General features: G+C 38.5%; 1 protein-coding gene across 5 annotated transcripts in view; it reads right to left on the reverse strand.

The window, feature by feature from the left end:
• LOC105197263 (neural-cadherin) overlaps positions 1–7,328 on the reverse strand; it is a 71,748-nt gene extending 64,420 nt beyond the window's left edge. For 3 of the 5 annotated variants that reach the window (XM_039447283.1, XM_026133206.2, XM_026133208.2), the window contains exon 1: positions 6,355–7,326. The gene's annotated coding sequence lies outside the window, so the exon portion shown is untranslated. Of the gene's footprint in view, positions 1–6,354 lie in introns of all 5 variants that reach the window. The other 2 variants (XM_026133207.2, XM_039447281.1) reach the window with 2 other exon arrangements.
• Positions 7,329–16,590: the final 9,262 nt, after the last annotated feature.

Below are 16,590 nucleotides of genomic sequence, written 5' to 3' on the forward strand. Positions count from 1 at the left end.
CATACTTTATATTGTTCGAAATGAAATCTTTGACTCGTCGGTAAGCAATTATAACGTAAAACATACAGAAAAGTCACAAAAATAATAGTTGGTTAAACCGATTTGTCATGTATAGTGATGTAAGAATATCAGATGTAGTAATATTAATGTAATGGAAGCAAGAGATAAATTTGGACCTCTCCCAAATGTGCGCGCGTGCACATGTGTGTACATACGTGTATGCAAGTACGCGATATTCAAGTTTTAGAAAAAAAAAAACCACCTTTAAAAATAGGTAAGGAAAAATAAACGAAAAGTATAATGATCATTTTTCGTAAAATGAAGAATTCCTTAATAATGGCGATAAAATAATCAAAAAGTTTAACCCAGACGAAGAAATGTAACCGTTAATTTCATTAATGAGAGTTACCTACACCGCCCCATTTTCCAAAGTTCTCAATTATCCCAATTAAACATACCAGATAAATTGCGAAACTTCGTAATTCACTTAAATGCATACTGGTCTTACTGCTATTAGAAAATAGGTTGCAGCGTGTGACCATATTGGATATTCGCTTTTGGGTCAGAGTTTTGATGGAAGAGCCGCCATTAATTGGACAAACGGACACCTCCGTATATCTACGGCTAGACCTAATAATTTTACGTCACATAACTGATGATACATACATGTTTTAGAATACGGCAATCGCATACAATTGTGCTTTTGGAACCGAGAATACCAATAGTTTGGTAATACATCGTGCTTTATCGGGTGAATAGATTGTGGATCAAAATGCGATTCCAAATACCTAAATTTCGTGGCGAGCGCTTTTATGACCGCGACGCTTATTTCTGAAATTAATGCTTCAAATATTTATAGTGCGGGATAATGTACATTGTACCGTCTAATTACATCAGCATTGTGTTCACTACAATTTCATGCTATTATTTAACAAATTCAACTCCTCTTTACAGTATACAGCGAAAATGTCATTGTTTCTTCTCAATTTAACAACATTAAACATTAGCTGTTATAAATCTATACATAATTGCTTAAAATATTAATTAAAGAATAATGTTTCCCATAGGTGCACGAAAAGAACGGCTAAAGTGTCTAAAAGTTTAACTAGATCTTTGTGAAAATAATTTTATTAAGTACATCAATAATTATGTAAAACGCTAAAATTGGTTGCTAAAATTGCCTTGCTCATCATACCTGACTATCTTGCACAATTAGTTTAACAGTCCAATTATTTTATAAATCTATCTAGGTAAGTTTTTAGATACCTCAGCAAAACTATTTTTTTCGTGTACTATTAAAATTTAATTCTTGTTTTTTGATTTTGAATTCTCTCTATCTCCTTTCGAATTTTAGTGTTCATGGATAAAAGGATGTGCAATAATTTTGATTACGGATAAGCGCATATTTGTGTATAATAAATTTTATTTTATTTTGTTGACCGTTCTCGCGACGAAGGTAATCCGCCTTTATTTCCTGGACGTCATGACGCGGTCATGCCGCCGCTGCTCGATATTATTGACGTTTTCACCGAGATATTTGGGCCGTATTGATAAACTCGTTTTACGGAGCGACTTGCGCGCGAGATGAAAAACAACGATCGGTGATTCGATGGGACGAAAGCAATTAACCGTGCTCTCCCGATCGAGCTTCCGTGCAGTCATCAAGCGACAGATCATCATTGTCACAGATATATCGCGTCGCTATATCTCCGGCTTGCTGTCGCTTTCGTTCAGATCTCATCGATGTGAAAACATCATACAGAGAGAGAGAGAGAGAGAGAGAGAGAGAGAGGCACGAAGACCCACGATGCGACGCCACGAAAGCAATTAAATTGCGCGCCCGGGAATATAGTTACTGTGGTCGCGATGCTATACCTCGAGACTATTGACCGTTTCCCACCCTCCTACCGGAGGGACATACGGCGGGGATTTAGAGATGAATCCTATTTCGCGGGGCATCAAAAGCGAGGAAATTATACGAATCACTCCAATTTCGGGATTAACTCGAAAGCACTGACTGCACAAGTTTACCTACGCTGTTAAAGCAAACATCTAGTGCGCGTATTACAAGATAACGCTCGTACGCGGGTAATATCAAAAACGTCCGGAACGTTCTACCTTGTCCAATAAAGCGTACTCTCATTGAAAAAAAAAAGAAAAAAAAATGAAAAGCATCGTGAACCATTATGAACGCGGAGGCCTTTGAACGGTCGGTGAAAGGAATGTTAATGCACGATGTCTTTTGATATGATCCGCGCCGCGCTGAGTTTATAAGTGAGCTTTTTCCACGTTACGAGGTATTCCAGGCATGCCGTTGATGTGTCGCGGCGTGCCAAATAATTTCAAAAATAGTTGCGATACTTCTACTGCTGTCGCATGTGGCATGCACGGCGGATGCGCTGCGCTTCTATTTCTATTCGAGAAATACCCCCTTCGAAGACTCGCTTGACTCCGCGTTATTTTTTGAGATATCGCGAATATTTATAACGAGGCACATGTGTTAGCTGAAACACGAAATCCTTAATGAGACGGCGGTCATGCATATTTAAATCTCGCTCGCTTTAGATCTCCCGCGATAGCATTTGGGACAGAATTTTATTTATAATTTTTATACGCTGTATATTATAATACGCGCGTTTATACATACATGGACGTCGCATGCCGATATGTATTTATATTCCAATTCCTCGCGTGACACATAAATAAATATAATTGTCTTGAATCCCGTTGGGAATTATAGACCGTTTAAAATTGGTGGCTGGAATTACGTGTTCTTATTTTATCGTAACAGATCGTTCGTTATTTTAACAGTCGCGTTAACCGAGTAACGCAAGCTTGGTTGGAAATGTGAAGGGCGGTTTAATTATACATATAAATCCCGAATGTCCGACGGACGGGTTGATTAATGTTACATCTCTGAATAGCTCCTTTGTGAATTACCGGCGAAATCTGCACAAGAAGCGTTACGCGTGTTATTTATTCGATAACTCGCGAGTTGAGTAATTCTATACAATCGCTATTTAATTCATAAAACGTTTTACAACACTTGTGAAACGTGTCGTGTCACGCGTCTGCCCACACGCATCATCACGTCTTATCGCCACATTGGAGCGCGCAATATTATCAAAACGACAATTGTTTACGCAGGCACTTTTTATCACAAAGACTGGAGTTCATTATTCATCGAGAAATCTCATCTCTATAAATCCAAATAAGAGCACGGCGGATGTGTTTTCGACGGTATATTCCGGAGGATATAAACTAAGAAAAATGGCGAGAGATTGATGACGTTATAAAATTATTATTTCGATATCAGACGTTGACGAATTGAGCCTTAAGGATGCGAGATGAACGAAATATGGTTCATTTAATTTCGAGTGTATCTGAAGAAAAATGCAATTTATGATATTAAATTGATGACCCGTAAAGACTTTATTAAAGAATAATTCTCAAAAAAGAGACATTCCATGATTGCAGGAAATCCTGTACTAAACAAACATATTTATCATTTGCACTACAATATCGATCGGAATTCTCTACCACAATAGCTGTTGAGAGCCAATTAACTATTTATAGCAGAGGAGTCCTTTGTTCAGATTACGTTATTGAAAGTCATGAGCTTTACTACTTATTAAAACATCGAGTTGCATAAGAGCGGTTCGATAAGGAGTAAGTCCGGAAAACTGTCAGAGTTCAAAGGGTCAAATCCTTCTCGGAGGCGGCCTCAGCCGAATTATTATCGATCCGCTCTCGCTCGTCGAATTCACGAGGTCGCGCGGCCTTTCACGGAGCGTGACAGAGCGATCGTCCGTCGCGGGTTCACGTGGCTTCTATTGATTTACTACGAGCCCGCCGATTTCGCGAAAGACCACACCGCCCGTCGCCTCCACCGCCGCCTCTGCGACTGCCCGCCGTGAAAAGTTCCCCCGCGCGGCGGATCGATCCGCCGTGTCAGTTGGAATCTGCTCGTAACCTGCTGTCTGAAGTATACGGTCACGCTACTCCGCAACAATGTGTCACGGAGGTTCGTTGACACGGCGTGTCGCGAGCGACACGGCGCCAATTCCGCTTGACGATTCTCGAGAGTTTTCACAGAAGCGAGAGTTTCGATTCAGGATGTATTATTGTTCGATAAATCGCATAACCGTTGAAGATTAGTAGAACTGAGCTAATGTAATGATGATAGCGCGATTCTGACATTTAGTTGGCGCGAAACGTACCGAATTATAAAACCAAAAGTTCCCTGCTCGCGTTTATCTGCTCTTTCAAACTAGATGTCACTTACAAGGAAATCTCGCGGAGTGTTAAATTCTGATTTTAATGAAACTTTGTATACGTATAGGTTACATAAATAGAATTTAAAAAATATCACTTACTGTCCAAAAATGATTTTAAGGGATGAAATCACCCTTTATGTGTAAAACAATTTTCAGCTTTTTTTGCTATATTAAAAACTATTCAGGATATCAAAAAATATTTTATACAAAAGTTTAACAATTACTTCTATTTATCTCTGTTAATAATATTTTGAAAAAATAATTATTTTAAAAAAATTTCACATAATTACTTAACACTTTGCCGAATTCACTTGTTAGACTCAAATTTATGTTCATAAAAGTTTACGAATAAAATAAAACAACACAGCACTCTTTGACTCTTTAACGCGGGTGTTTTGAAAATCTAATAAATGTTATATACTTAATTTTAATATTTTACTTAATACATATATAATAAACGTGAGATGAACGATAATTTCATTTAGCAAAACGCTCAAGTTATCCACTTAACCATATTTTCTAAGTGGTCATTCAATGGCACGCTCGCAATGAGAAATCGATGGCGCGTTATTGCTTCAAGAGTGAAAGAAAAGTGAGAAGTGAGAAGTCATAAATCTTTTTGAACTTCTTGTTGAGTTATTCAAAAGAGATAAAAGAAACGTCGAACAGCCATCGCCAGTTGAACGGTGCACGGAATTCGTATCATCTCATTTTTTTCAAACGTGAAAAAGCAAAATTAAAAATAATTGGAATACTGGAATAATCGATATTTTAATGCCACGTAAGAGTTATGCTCTACACTGTGCAATCCATCGACGATGTACACGATAAGCTTTCACGTCGGACAACGTCAGTCGATAGAATTGAATATTTTCTGAATAAAGTATCAACTATATATTCAATAGCTTCTCTTATCGTTGAAAGACGTCGTGAAATCGTAATCGGCATAATAAATATTCGGCATGCCCGACTCGAAATATGTTGCTATATTAATACTTTATTCCGTGATAATCTCCGTCTTAATATGAATAATTATTGTTCATCTAAGTATGTAAAATTTTACTACGAGAAAGAGAGAAAGAGATTTGACCCACCAGAAAAAAAGAAGTACACAATTATATAAAGTACGTATTATAACAAGAAGCAAGTAAAAAGTAACATCGATTGCTTGTCTAAAGGCTTAATTAAACCTAAAGTTTAATTAAACGTTAAGTCGTGAGAAATGAATGATTGCTTGTATTGAGATTCAGAAGAGATCTGTTCCAAGAATACCGTCACGAAATAAAGTAATATTTCTTGGCACAGGCACGTCAGCGATCACATCAGTTGCGGTTGTAAGAATGTTTATCATACTAGAGCGTGATGCGTAGTATTCGATAAATCAGCCGAGGTTTTTAATTCTCTTACATGCGACTGCCGATTGATAGCGAGCTCAACGTGTGTGCATGTATTCTACTAGACGATCCAATCGCAAGTGTAACTCGATGCCGCGTGTCTTCCTCTATCTCAGTTACGTCATCTCAAGTGTCCAACACTCCATCCTTTCTCAATTCTCTTTGAAAACCAAATTAAGCGTACACCCGATACGGCGCGACGGTCCATGACGTATCGTCTAGCAGGATGCAACACAGCAACGCCACGCGCATTTTCCAAAGGAAACGTGTACGTATACGTATACGTATATATCTGCGGAAGGATCACGTAAGTCCACCTGCCGTCAGAGGCACGCAGGATCAAGGACAAGTCGCGCGACGAGGATGCGACGAGGACGGACAGTCAGACAGACGAACGTACGGACGCAGAGATGGATGGAGGGATGAAGCACGAGGGAGGGACAGAGAGAGAGAGAGAGAGAGAGAGAGAGAGAGAGAGGGAGAGCGTCGAGGGAGAGGACACGAGGGTGAAAGAGAGCAGGTCGCAGGGCGTACGCGGGCTACATCCGTACCTCCTTACTTCGGCAAAATCAATAACCTGTTTGGGGGGTGTAGGAGAGAATCTAAGGAGAAAGGCCGTAGCGCGGCACCGCCACGCCGAATCCGCGCGAGGTGATCCAGGTGATAGCGATTTTGATACATACGCTGTCCGTCAGCCAGGTGCTACAGCGTTCCCCGTGTGCGCCACCAAGTGTACGGCTCCTCCCGACCAGGTCTCTCCTCCGGTGCTTCGGTGTTGCGCAGGAGTGCAAGGACACACACCTTCCCTCACCCCCCCGCCCCCGATATATACGCCACCTTCCCTCCCCCGCGAACCGAGTTCCTCCGCACCTGCGACACTCCCCGGTTATACGGTATGCAACCTCCACCCCGGAAATCACCTCGGCAGGAATCACCTAACCACCGCGCTCCCGCTCTAAAGCAAACGAGGAGCACAGGCCAGGTATAATATCCGGATTCGTCGTAGGAGCGACCGCGAAATTCGAGCGGCGTGTCAACCTTCTACGCGACTCGCGTCTCGCTCGTCGGATTACACCATTCAGTCCACCGCTCACACTGGGACCGGCAACCTGGACGTCGACGATCACTGGAACTACGACGACCCCGTGTCAGAGGCGACAGGCGAACGCGGGTCCCCCCCGCGCGCACTTCCGCTCCGGGCACTTTCACCCGCAAGTCCCCACGGGAGCCGTGGCGCTCTCCTTCCGCGGCGGTGCATCCACCGGCGCGGCCCGAGTAACGATCGACGCGGTGCACGAGATTAACACGACTACTCTTGAAAAAAAAACTGACGCGACCACGCACTCCTGCGCGGCTGCTCCCTCTTCAACGGGGCACACTCTGCGAGCCCTTTTTCCGGATTTTAACGCGGGGAACGTTATCGCGCCGCGACCCCCTTTCGCGCTGGGTGGCGCCCTCGGGAGAGTCAGAGTACTCCGGTACGCGCGCGATCGTCGCTTACTCCGTACATACACCGTAGTACCGCACCACGCTTCTTCTCCTCTCCGGGCACCTCTGCTCCTCCGCTCCCTCACGCGCAACTCCGAAGCGAGGCGCAACTCGAGAGACGCGGCGCGCGCGCTTCGAGCTGTCGCGGCTGTGGGGCGCGGACCACTACCTCGACGAGCCTCCCGGATCGTTGGATAAAACTTGGTGGGGCCATTCCGGTCGACGTGCGAACTCCCCACCTCTTCGTCGTCGTCCCCACCATCGCGGATGGTCGACGGATGGTCCCTTCACCGCACCCTCTTCGTTCCCTGTACACGCGGCCCCTCGTCCTCTCTCACCCCTCGTCGTACGCGACTCCACTATCACAGCCAACACTGCCGCCGCCGTCACCGCCACCGCCACCATCGCTGCCATGAGGAACACCGAGCGGCGTCGTCACCCCCTTAGCAGAGGGGTTGCAGGGTGCGCGAGCGCACGTTCACCCTCGTGCACGAGCCACGCTTCGGTCGTGTACGTTGCCTGCGTGCCGTTAAAGTTGCCCTCGCGCGCGTCACCCCAACGCCAACATCCACGATCGAGAATGAAGATAACGGCTCTGAGTAGCGTGGTCGAGGGTGACCAAAGGGGGAAGGGGGGGGGTGGGTCAACGCGACGGGGTTGCCTCTTGGATCTGATGGCCTGCGGATTCTTGGCAAGCGAAGCGCTCGCCAGATAGAAGCTCAGGGGGAAACTTCTCATAACGTATTACACACGCGGAAAGCCAGAAGTTTGGGCGGAGGCAAGGGGAATTTGGCGAATCTGATTCTTTCACAATCGAATTTCGTGCGATTTCTTTTGTTGTCATCTCTTGTCTCACTGCCGGCGTTTGAGAAGAGCGAATGATAAATCGCACTCTTGCGAATCGTCGGGATTTTCTTGACTGAAGCAATATTTGTTCGTGTCGCCTTAGCGCTAATTTTTAGTCTTTTAACCATTGGATTCCAATAAGTTGTATACGAATACTTTTACTACTTCGTTCGAACTTCTACACAGGCATACGAAATTAAGGATCTTATTAAAATTGTTTGAGAATTATAAGTGATTTTCTACGTAATTTTGTACGCAGAATCAAGCCGCAAAAATTACCTCAAGTTTTAGCCTATCGTGTCAAGTTTTTGAGCTAAATGGGGTAAAACGGTCCAAAATGACGATTTTGGTTCATAAAAATATTACGGAAAAAAAAAAATTATTTCCAATTTTTTATCGATGGCCTCATATAATACTGCTCTTTCTCTTCAAAATTAATTTTTGTTTGTCAACGTACACTTTTTTTCGCTGAGATGTATCAGTTAGAAGTTATGAACTTTTGAAAGTGTAGGAGTATAGCCCTTTAACAGACTGAAGAAGCTGAGCACTAGCACAGGTAAACTGAATATATTTGAATGGCTTTCAATAGGCTTTGATTTTGACTTTAACTCACAAAAAGATGCGCGCACGTGTATGTATGTATATGTATATGTGTTTTTTTTTACTCCTATTCTTTCAAAAATTTATAACTTCTAATTGGTATCTCTCAGCAAAAAAAAATCGCAAAAATTGATTTTGGAGAGGAAGGATAGCACTAAATAAGGTTAAAATATTAGAAATAATTACCCTAAAATACTTTTGTGAATATTGCCAAAATCGTTATTTTTGAACCATTTTAATCCATTTATTTCAAAAACTTAATGTGACGGGCAATTTTGCGACCAGATTTGTGTTCAGCGTCTGCACAAAATTACATTGAAAATCATAATCCCTAAACAAAAAATCTCGCTGTGTAACCAATGATGGATAATAGATACATGTGAAAAAATGTATCTATGTACGGATACAGATTAAAATTTATACAGCTGTAGATGCTTAAATACTTTTAAAATATTTCAGATAAATATCAGATACTATTTTAACAGCTTAAATGTTGTGTTTTGTATTTAGATAATAGTTATAGATGCTTCATTTCAAATGTATCTTATTGTTAGATACAGACTCAAATATACAAAATGCATCTCGATACCGCTTATAGTTTGCTTTTGTAAAACTTAAAAGCTATATTCGAGCATACGTGACTCGTTATCGCAAAATTGTTAACGTACAAAGCTTACAGATAATGGATTCGATGTTATCGCGTCATTATTACAGAAAAATCTTTGTAATAAAACATGTAAAACATATAGCAATCTTCTCGCTGATACGTGAGTATACAAAGGTAGGCAAAGGTCCGCAGGAAGGCGAGTAAAGCGATCGTTGAAAAGATCGAGAGAGGAAGATCGCTTTGACGAGACCGTGTCATTTAACGACATTTTGAAGTTAATTAACGTTGCATATTCATTTTTTTTTCTATTTCCCTTTTCATACTTTCTTTTTATTACCGACGGGGTGAGCCGTCTCATTTGCATACTTTCTCCGAGGCGGTAGAGCATCTGGTTGCGATAAGGAATCGAAGCGGTAGACCGTATCTAGCTCGTTAATGAACCGGAAGATATATTAAACGCAAAAGAGAGACGCGCGGGTGAATAACTCCACCCTGGTGCGCGCCGTCTCGAAAAGTTTCGGTCTTTTCCACCTCACGATACCGCAATAGATATTGCGATACGTGGTTTTACTTCGTACAACATTAAGACATACCTAAAATTCATCGCGGCATACTTCGAACATCCAGTATCATAAATGTCAAAATACCTGAACGTTCCTTCTACGAAAGGAACTCCAAATCTTGCACGGTGTGCACGGATTGCGCGTCTATCTTTGCAGCTTTCGATTTCATGAGAAACGTCGCGTTGTTACGACGTAGAAATCATACTTTGCACTTATCTTCATGAATAAAATCAAGCCTGGTCGTACGTTATAGGGTCGAAAAAAATATTTTAGATACACGCATTACGTTTATTTGTTAATAAAACAGAGATGTATAGACAGATATTTTGCAGAAGTTGGTTAAATGTTCCAAAAGTGAAGTTATTTCTTCGGTGTTTATTTAAAGAACTGTAGACTGTAAACGCTAAAAGACTGTGACAACAGAGTCAGCAAAATAAGATTGAAAGGTAGAAACAGTTGCATGCTACGAGACACGTATTTGGGGTGACACGAATAACGGAAGGGTGAGAACTATTGATCTAGAATAACATGGAGCGAAATAGTGGCAATTCTCTTTTCCAAAAAAATAAGGATGTAATTATATCGATATAATTACAGTGTTTCCAACATCGACGTATTCTAACAATTCTAATAACCAAACAAGTTATAAAATAAAGTTTTGCTAAAGTAAACTTCACTTAAAGTAAATCTGAAATCGAAATTTCCTTATTTAATTATGTTCCCTTGAAACTTGGTTCTTTGAAAATTTTTAATGTAACTTCGTTAGTTCTGTAATTAACTTTTAACGTAATTGTTAGAAATCTTCTCATGTCTAATTATTTGACAAGAATAGAGTATTAAGAGCTTCAGTTGTCGTAACAATGCATAATTAATAACATCCTTTCAAAAAAATCAATGTAAATTCTTTTCAGTTTAATTTTTTCGTATCAATATTCTTTTATTTTTTTATTTTTAGCAAGTTCGTTTAAATAATGTATAAAACAATTACGGGGTAAAGACTGTTACATTTTTAGATGTCTAAAAAGTAATATCAGAAAGTATGTCAGCGTTAGTGATAATAATTTAATCATCTTATTGTTAGATTGATTTCTGGAACGATATTATTAAGTACCTATTTAACTGCGTCCTATATTCCCCATTATTCTCCACGTATCATTGACTCATCATTAAAATGACTAACCAAGTAACCATTGTTCTTTAAGTTCGTTCTGTAACAGTTTCTCTAATTATCTGTAGGACTGAACTGTAAAATAAAATGCCATATGGCAATACAATATTATGACAGTACCCTGACATCACTTTTCCGCATCAAAGCGTGTTTCCTCAGTGTATTCTACTTAAGTTTTGCCTACTCGCAAAAGTTTGTCCGAAGCCATTATTCCAGCCCTTATTATTATCGGCAGCCGGCCTCTACACACGTATGTTGCGTATTATGCACGACCGGATGCAAGAAGTGCAGCACGCGCCGTGCTCACTCGTGCACGATCCCCTTTTCCCCGTGGTTCAGCCGGTTATTGTCTTTCCCGTTCTTGGCGTTCTCGCTCCAAACGCCGCCGTCCGTCGTAACCCTCGTCGCGGGGTGCCCGAAATACAAAATGTCACGATTCACGGCTGCAGTCCGACGAATCCTGATAAATGACGCAATGACGATATCGACGCAAGTTGGAAGATTAATGGTCACGTTGTCGCATGGCGTTACGAGTCGATGCAAATCCAATATGGGACAAAATGTAATTGAATACGATTGCAATGGCAACGACTTAGTTAACTAATAAATTTTTTATTATCTTTTACGTAGTGATTTTTAAAAAATTTTTTATAAAATTTATTCAAAATTGAAAAAATGTAGAAGAAAGATATAATTCACAGTATAATGATAAAGTTTTTTTTTTGTAAAGGTTTTTGAATCACTTATATAGTTTTGGAGCAATTTTACATTGCGCTACTATTTTCTGATCTGTGCAATTTGTTATCACTTAAAAAAATTTTCTTGTAAGGATAAATGATAACTTGGACGTTGAAGCTAAGAACAATATTTCATACTCATTGTTCACATTAACGTAGATAATTTGAAAAGGACAACACTTCTTTTTTTTATTTAAAATATTGATCGAGATAATACAAAAATCTAATAAATTAGATAAAGGCAAAATAAAATTATTTTTTTGTCTAGATAATTATTTAGATAATTTTATATATAATAGATAACGGTAAACACTGCGATTAATTTGCGAGTGTTGAAATCATCGTCCCGAGATCAAAGATCCAGGACTTTTCTAGTATTTTACCCGCACGCATGACTTATGCGCGCACTATCTCCACGAATGCATTCAATTCAAACGGAATTATTCATGTATCTATGCGTTCATGCCACGCGAATAAACCGTCTTTACAGTTTCATCGGTTTCACCAGTTTATATATGGCACTACCGGCGAGAGAGATATACAGCGTGTACATATTAACGATATTTATTAGTGAAAACCAGTAAATTACGGCTCGTTGTTATACGGCCGTATCCTGTGGGAGTGCATGTAACGTCCGCTGTAATTCCTCTCGAAGTTGCCGGTATTATTTAGCGTAGAGTAACGCCCTTAACGAGAATTTACGACTTTTATGAAATATACGCATCTCGATTCGTGCGTGCGGAGGATCCAATACAGGGCTCTGAATTTTTCCGGCGAAATGAGATTGTCGCAGAAACGTAAATTAACGAGCTCACTTCTCTTTATGATCTTTCCGCAGACGCGTCTCGTCGTGCCAGCATTCAGATGCAAATTTATTGCCGATCTTAAATCCGCGTTAACAGTTTAAAGCACATACATAATGACGCGCTCGACTTTTTGTTCCGCGGAGACAATATATTTCCGAAATGTATTAAAAGCTATGTCGTATATATTTGGTGTCTGTGGCTAGATATCTACTTGTTTAATACATGAATTTGAGTCAGTTATCAAAGTTCCGATATCTTCACGTTATTATTTATAAATTCTAAGAAAAGTCACGTTGCATAACACTGACGTAAGTAATACTTCGAACATCTTTATCTCTTGTTTCGTGCAATCTCAGTCTTAGCTCATGTCTTATTTTCTCGAACTTTATAATTGAAAAATTATACTACAGATATTCAATGAAGAAGGCGTGTTAAGAAAAAAGTGATTATTTTTTGTACGTTCTACATGTGTCTCTCTCCTCTAGAAACTCAAACATCGCAAAATCGCCGGACAATCGAAACAGCGTATTGATATACAAACGTCTTAAACACGTAATTACTGAACTAATATGGCTGAAATTTATTAAATATGTAGAGGAAAGATGTACTAACGCATTAAAAATTTTTTAGAACATGTGTAGAACATGAGTGTTATGTCAAAACCTTCTTTTTGAACACATCCTACGTAACAAATAGCAAGTTAACAGCAAGATGTATGCAACACAAGACTAGGTGTATATTGAAACGATATAATTTTTGAGTTAATTTTTAGATGTGTATACATATGTGTGTACATTCGAGTACTACATTCAAGTTAGCGATGACATGCCCACCTGTTTTATAAGGAACTAGCATGAAATCGAGATATAAATCTTGGTTACCATTTGAAAAATATATTACTCTAGTTTTGTTATTATTATCTCGTCTGCTATTCGTTATTTTAACAGCAAAAACGGTGAAAATAATTATCTTTCTGACAGTATCAATAATGGGGAGAATGAATTATCGAAAGTAGCAGCGCTGTGAAGAGGAAACGTTTATTGGAAAAATTCTCTCAATTTTTTATTTCCTCGGATATTCGTTGCTCTGAATTATTTGATATATGTATAACGCGATATTCGGCAGTGAAACTCGTACATTGTACTCATCCTCAGCATATTCTACGTATATATTACGTTACTTAATTTTATTCATTCAGTAAATTAAGAAAATAATAATTTTATTGACTTTGTACTGAAAGCTGTCGCGCACATGTACACGCATAAATACTACACGGAAAAAACGGTTTTGCTAAAGTATCAACAAATTTAGCTAAATACAGATTTGAAAATAATTTTATTGGACTATTAAAATAATTATGTAGCCGTTCAAAAATGATGAGCAAATTGTTTTGACATTTTAGCAACTCATTTCACTGTCCTACACAATTATTTTGACAGTTCAACAAAATTATTTTTAGCTTCTTTGCATCCAGCTAAATTTCTAGCGAAACCGTTCTTTCTGTATGATATAAATTTCGATAAATTAAAAACATTATAAAGATTACAAAAGAGATTTATATTTAAAAAATTTGATATGAAGGGAAAATATTTATCAATATTACGAAATGGATTTATAATAAAAGTTTTTTAAATATGTTTAATAAAAACAATTATATTTATTATTTAAAAAATTTTTACAATTACCTTTATTCAAATTTTTATCAAATTTTATTATTTTTAATAATCATGCTATTTTAATAATCATACTATTTTATATCAAAAATGCGTCTAAAAAGATGATAGGGATATATACGTATACATTACATTGCAAGAAAGACAATTGGACTTGAAATCTGGGTGCCGACCCGGCATTGCGGCTGAATGTACCAGGTTGATCCAAGGCTGTTCAAAGTCTATGTATTCGCCACGGACGAGAAAATCCTCCCTAACAGCATCTGAATATTGCAGCCTCATCCACTCTGACGCATCCACTCCCCGAGCTTCGCTTACTCTGCTCGCGTGCGCGAGTTTACAATCTACTTTGAAGACCAATAGGTTCATTGCAAACACGCATACCAAAAACCCCAATAACAAAAGTTGGCGTACGACAACCGTTCACGTACAAAGAACATCTTTTTAAAGTTTAAATGTCTTAAGAAAATAAGTATTAGCAATGTACTTGAAAATTAATCGTGTTTATGTAATCGCTACCATACACTGTCAGTTTATCAATTATCACACATCTTTCGTAGTTAAATATTCCTTAATCTTTGATTTGACAACGTAACACATGATATAAAAAAAACATTCGTTCTTTGAAATTTATAATATCGTTTAGAATTAATACACGTACAAAACATTGAATTTTAATACATTAAAATAAACGATATTGTACTGGAAATATTTATCGGAGCAAAAGGTTTCTCGTATTATTAAAAATTATAAATATTTTACAATGTTGCACAAAGAACAGTTTTGCTGAAATATCTAAAAATTAATTATTTAAATAGAAATCTGAAAATAATTTTGTTGTACCATTAAAATAATTACGTATAACGCTCAAGCATAATGATAAATGCTGTAAAAATTTTTAACATTTTAGCAACCAATTTAAAAGTGTTATACATAATTATTTTGGAAATCCAATAAAATTATTTTTAGTTATATCTAATTAAATTTTTAGATACTTTACGTCTTTCTATATATGTATACAACTAGTAATTAACTTAATCTTATTATTGAATATAATTACACAAATGATTTTTGAATCTGATTATTAATTGCAATAAAAAGTAAAAAAAAAAACTAATGAGAGTGCTACGTGGTTATTTTTACACGAATAGTCAGTTATAGACTATTAATTCGTTAGAAAGATGCGTTTTTCTTGTAATTTTTGCTAATGAAGACTCCAAAGAGATTCGAAACGTTCAATTAAATAATTTTCGCTCTATAACTGACTACTCCACTTTCGTGCAAAAATAACCACGCAGCACTCTCATTAGTCTGTTTTACTTCTTATTGTATTTAATCTCGAGAGTTCTTATTAATTTGTTGTGAATTATTAATGTTTCCATAAAATCTTGATAAGATAGGATTTTGTGACAAGAATTTGAAGAACGTAACATTCTTTTTATATTTTCAAATTTATTCATTTTTTTACAAATGTTAACAATATTTTATTCTATATTTATTATAGGAACTCTGTTGAGTGTAAAATTGCTTGTAAAATAATAAACAAATAATTATTATTCCGACAATTGCATACGAGAAGATACATACAATGAATACACATAATGTTTTCTTTTGATGTTACGTGTAAGGCATTTAAAAATATTTAGTTTTTTTCCAGAGAAAGATAAAGGTAAAGTAACACTGACAGATCGCTTTGTAGTAATCGGCTTTTATTCAGCGGAAACAGCGGTTGAGTTTCAAAGTTCCGATCCGAGCATTGAATTAGATTGTCATTGCTCCTTAACCCTCTTCCACTTTAAGCGTTTGTTAAGCTTTCAAATAAGTCCAGCAACTCCCCGGGCTTTAACGCGGTTCAGATCGATAGACTTGTTTTCGCTGTCTCCAGACACCGGCAGTTCCGTCTAGAATAATATTTTGTCGATTGAAGATTAGTTATCAATCTGGACCATTCTACACGATCTGATCAACGCAATTGAATTACACTGAATTCGATAATTTCCACAAACACGAAGGACGCTTTCGCAATTTCTTCATTGTCGAGCCTTGATTTATCACAATTGATAATAGAGCGGATCGTGATAAAGATCGACCCGTTTCCGATTTTTCACGATCTACATTCGCGACGATGGATGGGTATGAAGACCTCGTCCGCGCGCGCGGAGCAATATCCGCTCGACTGCATTAGCGGCTGCTCGTCGTCGTCGTCGCCTTGATGAGATTAGTACTTAAAGCCTATCAAACCCGTTTCCCGACCTCGGTCTATTTATTGTCAGGGCGCATCCGAAGACGCGAGTGGATGGATCGAAGACCCCAATAGGAAACAGCAGGCGATGCGGTAATCGACCACTTTAGCCGAGGCATTCCGCCGAAAATGTCCCGCCTCCATTAGCCGCGACAAGACGTCGAACGTCTTACATATAATCTTATACAG

The sequence above is a fragment of the Solenopsis invicta genome, chromosome 3, assembly GCF_016802725.1.
Source record: "Solenopsis invicta isolate M01_SB chromosome 3, UNIL_Sinv_3.0, whole genome shotgun sequence".
Lineage (NCBI taxonomy): Eukaryota > Metazoa > Arthropoda > Insecta > Hymenoptera > Formicidae > Solenopsis > Solenopsis invicta.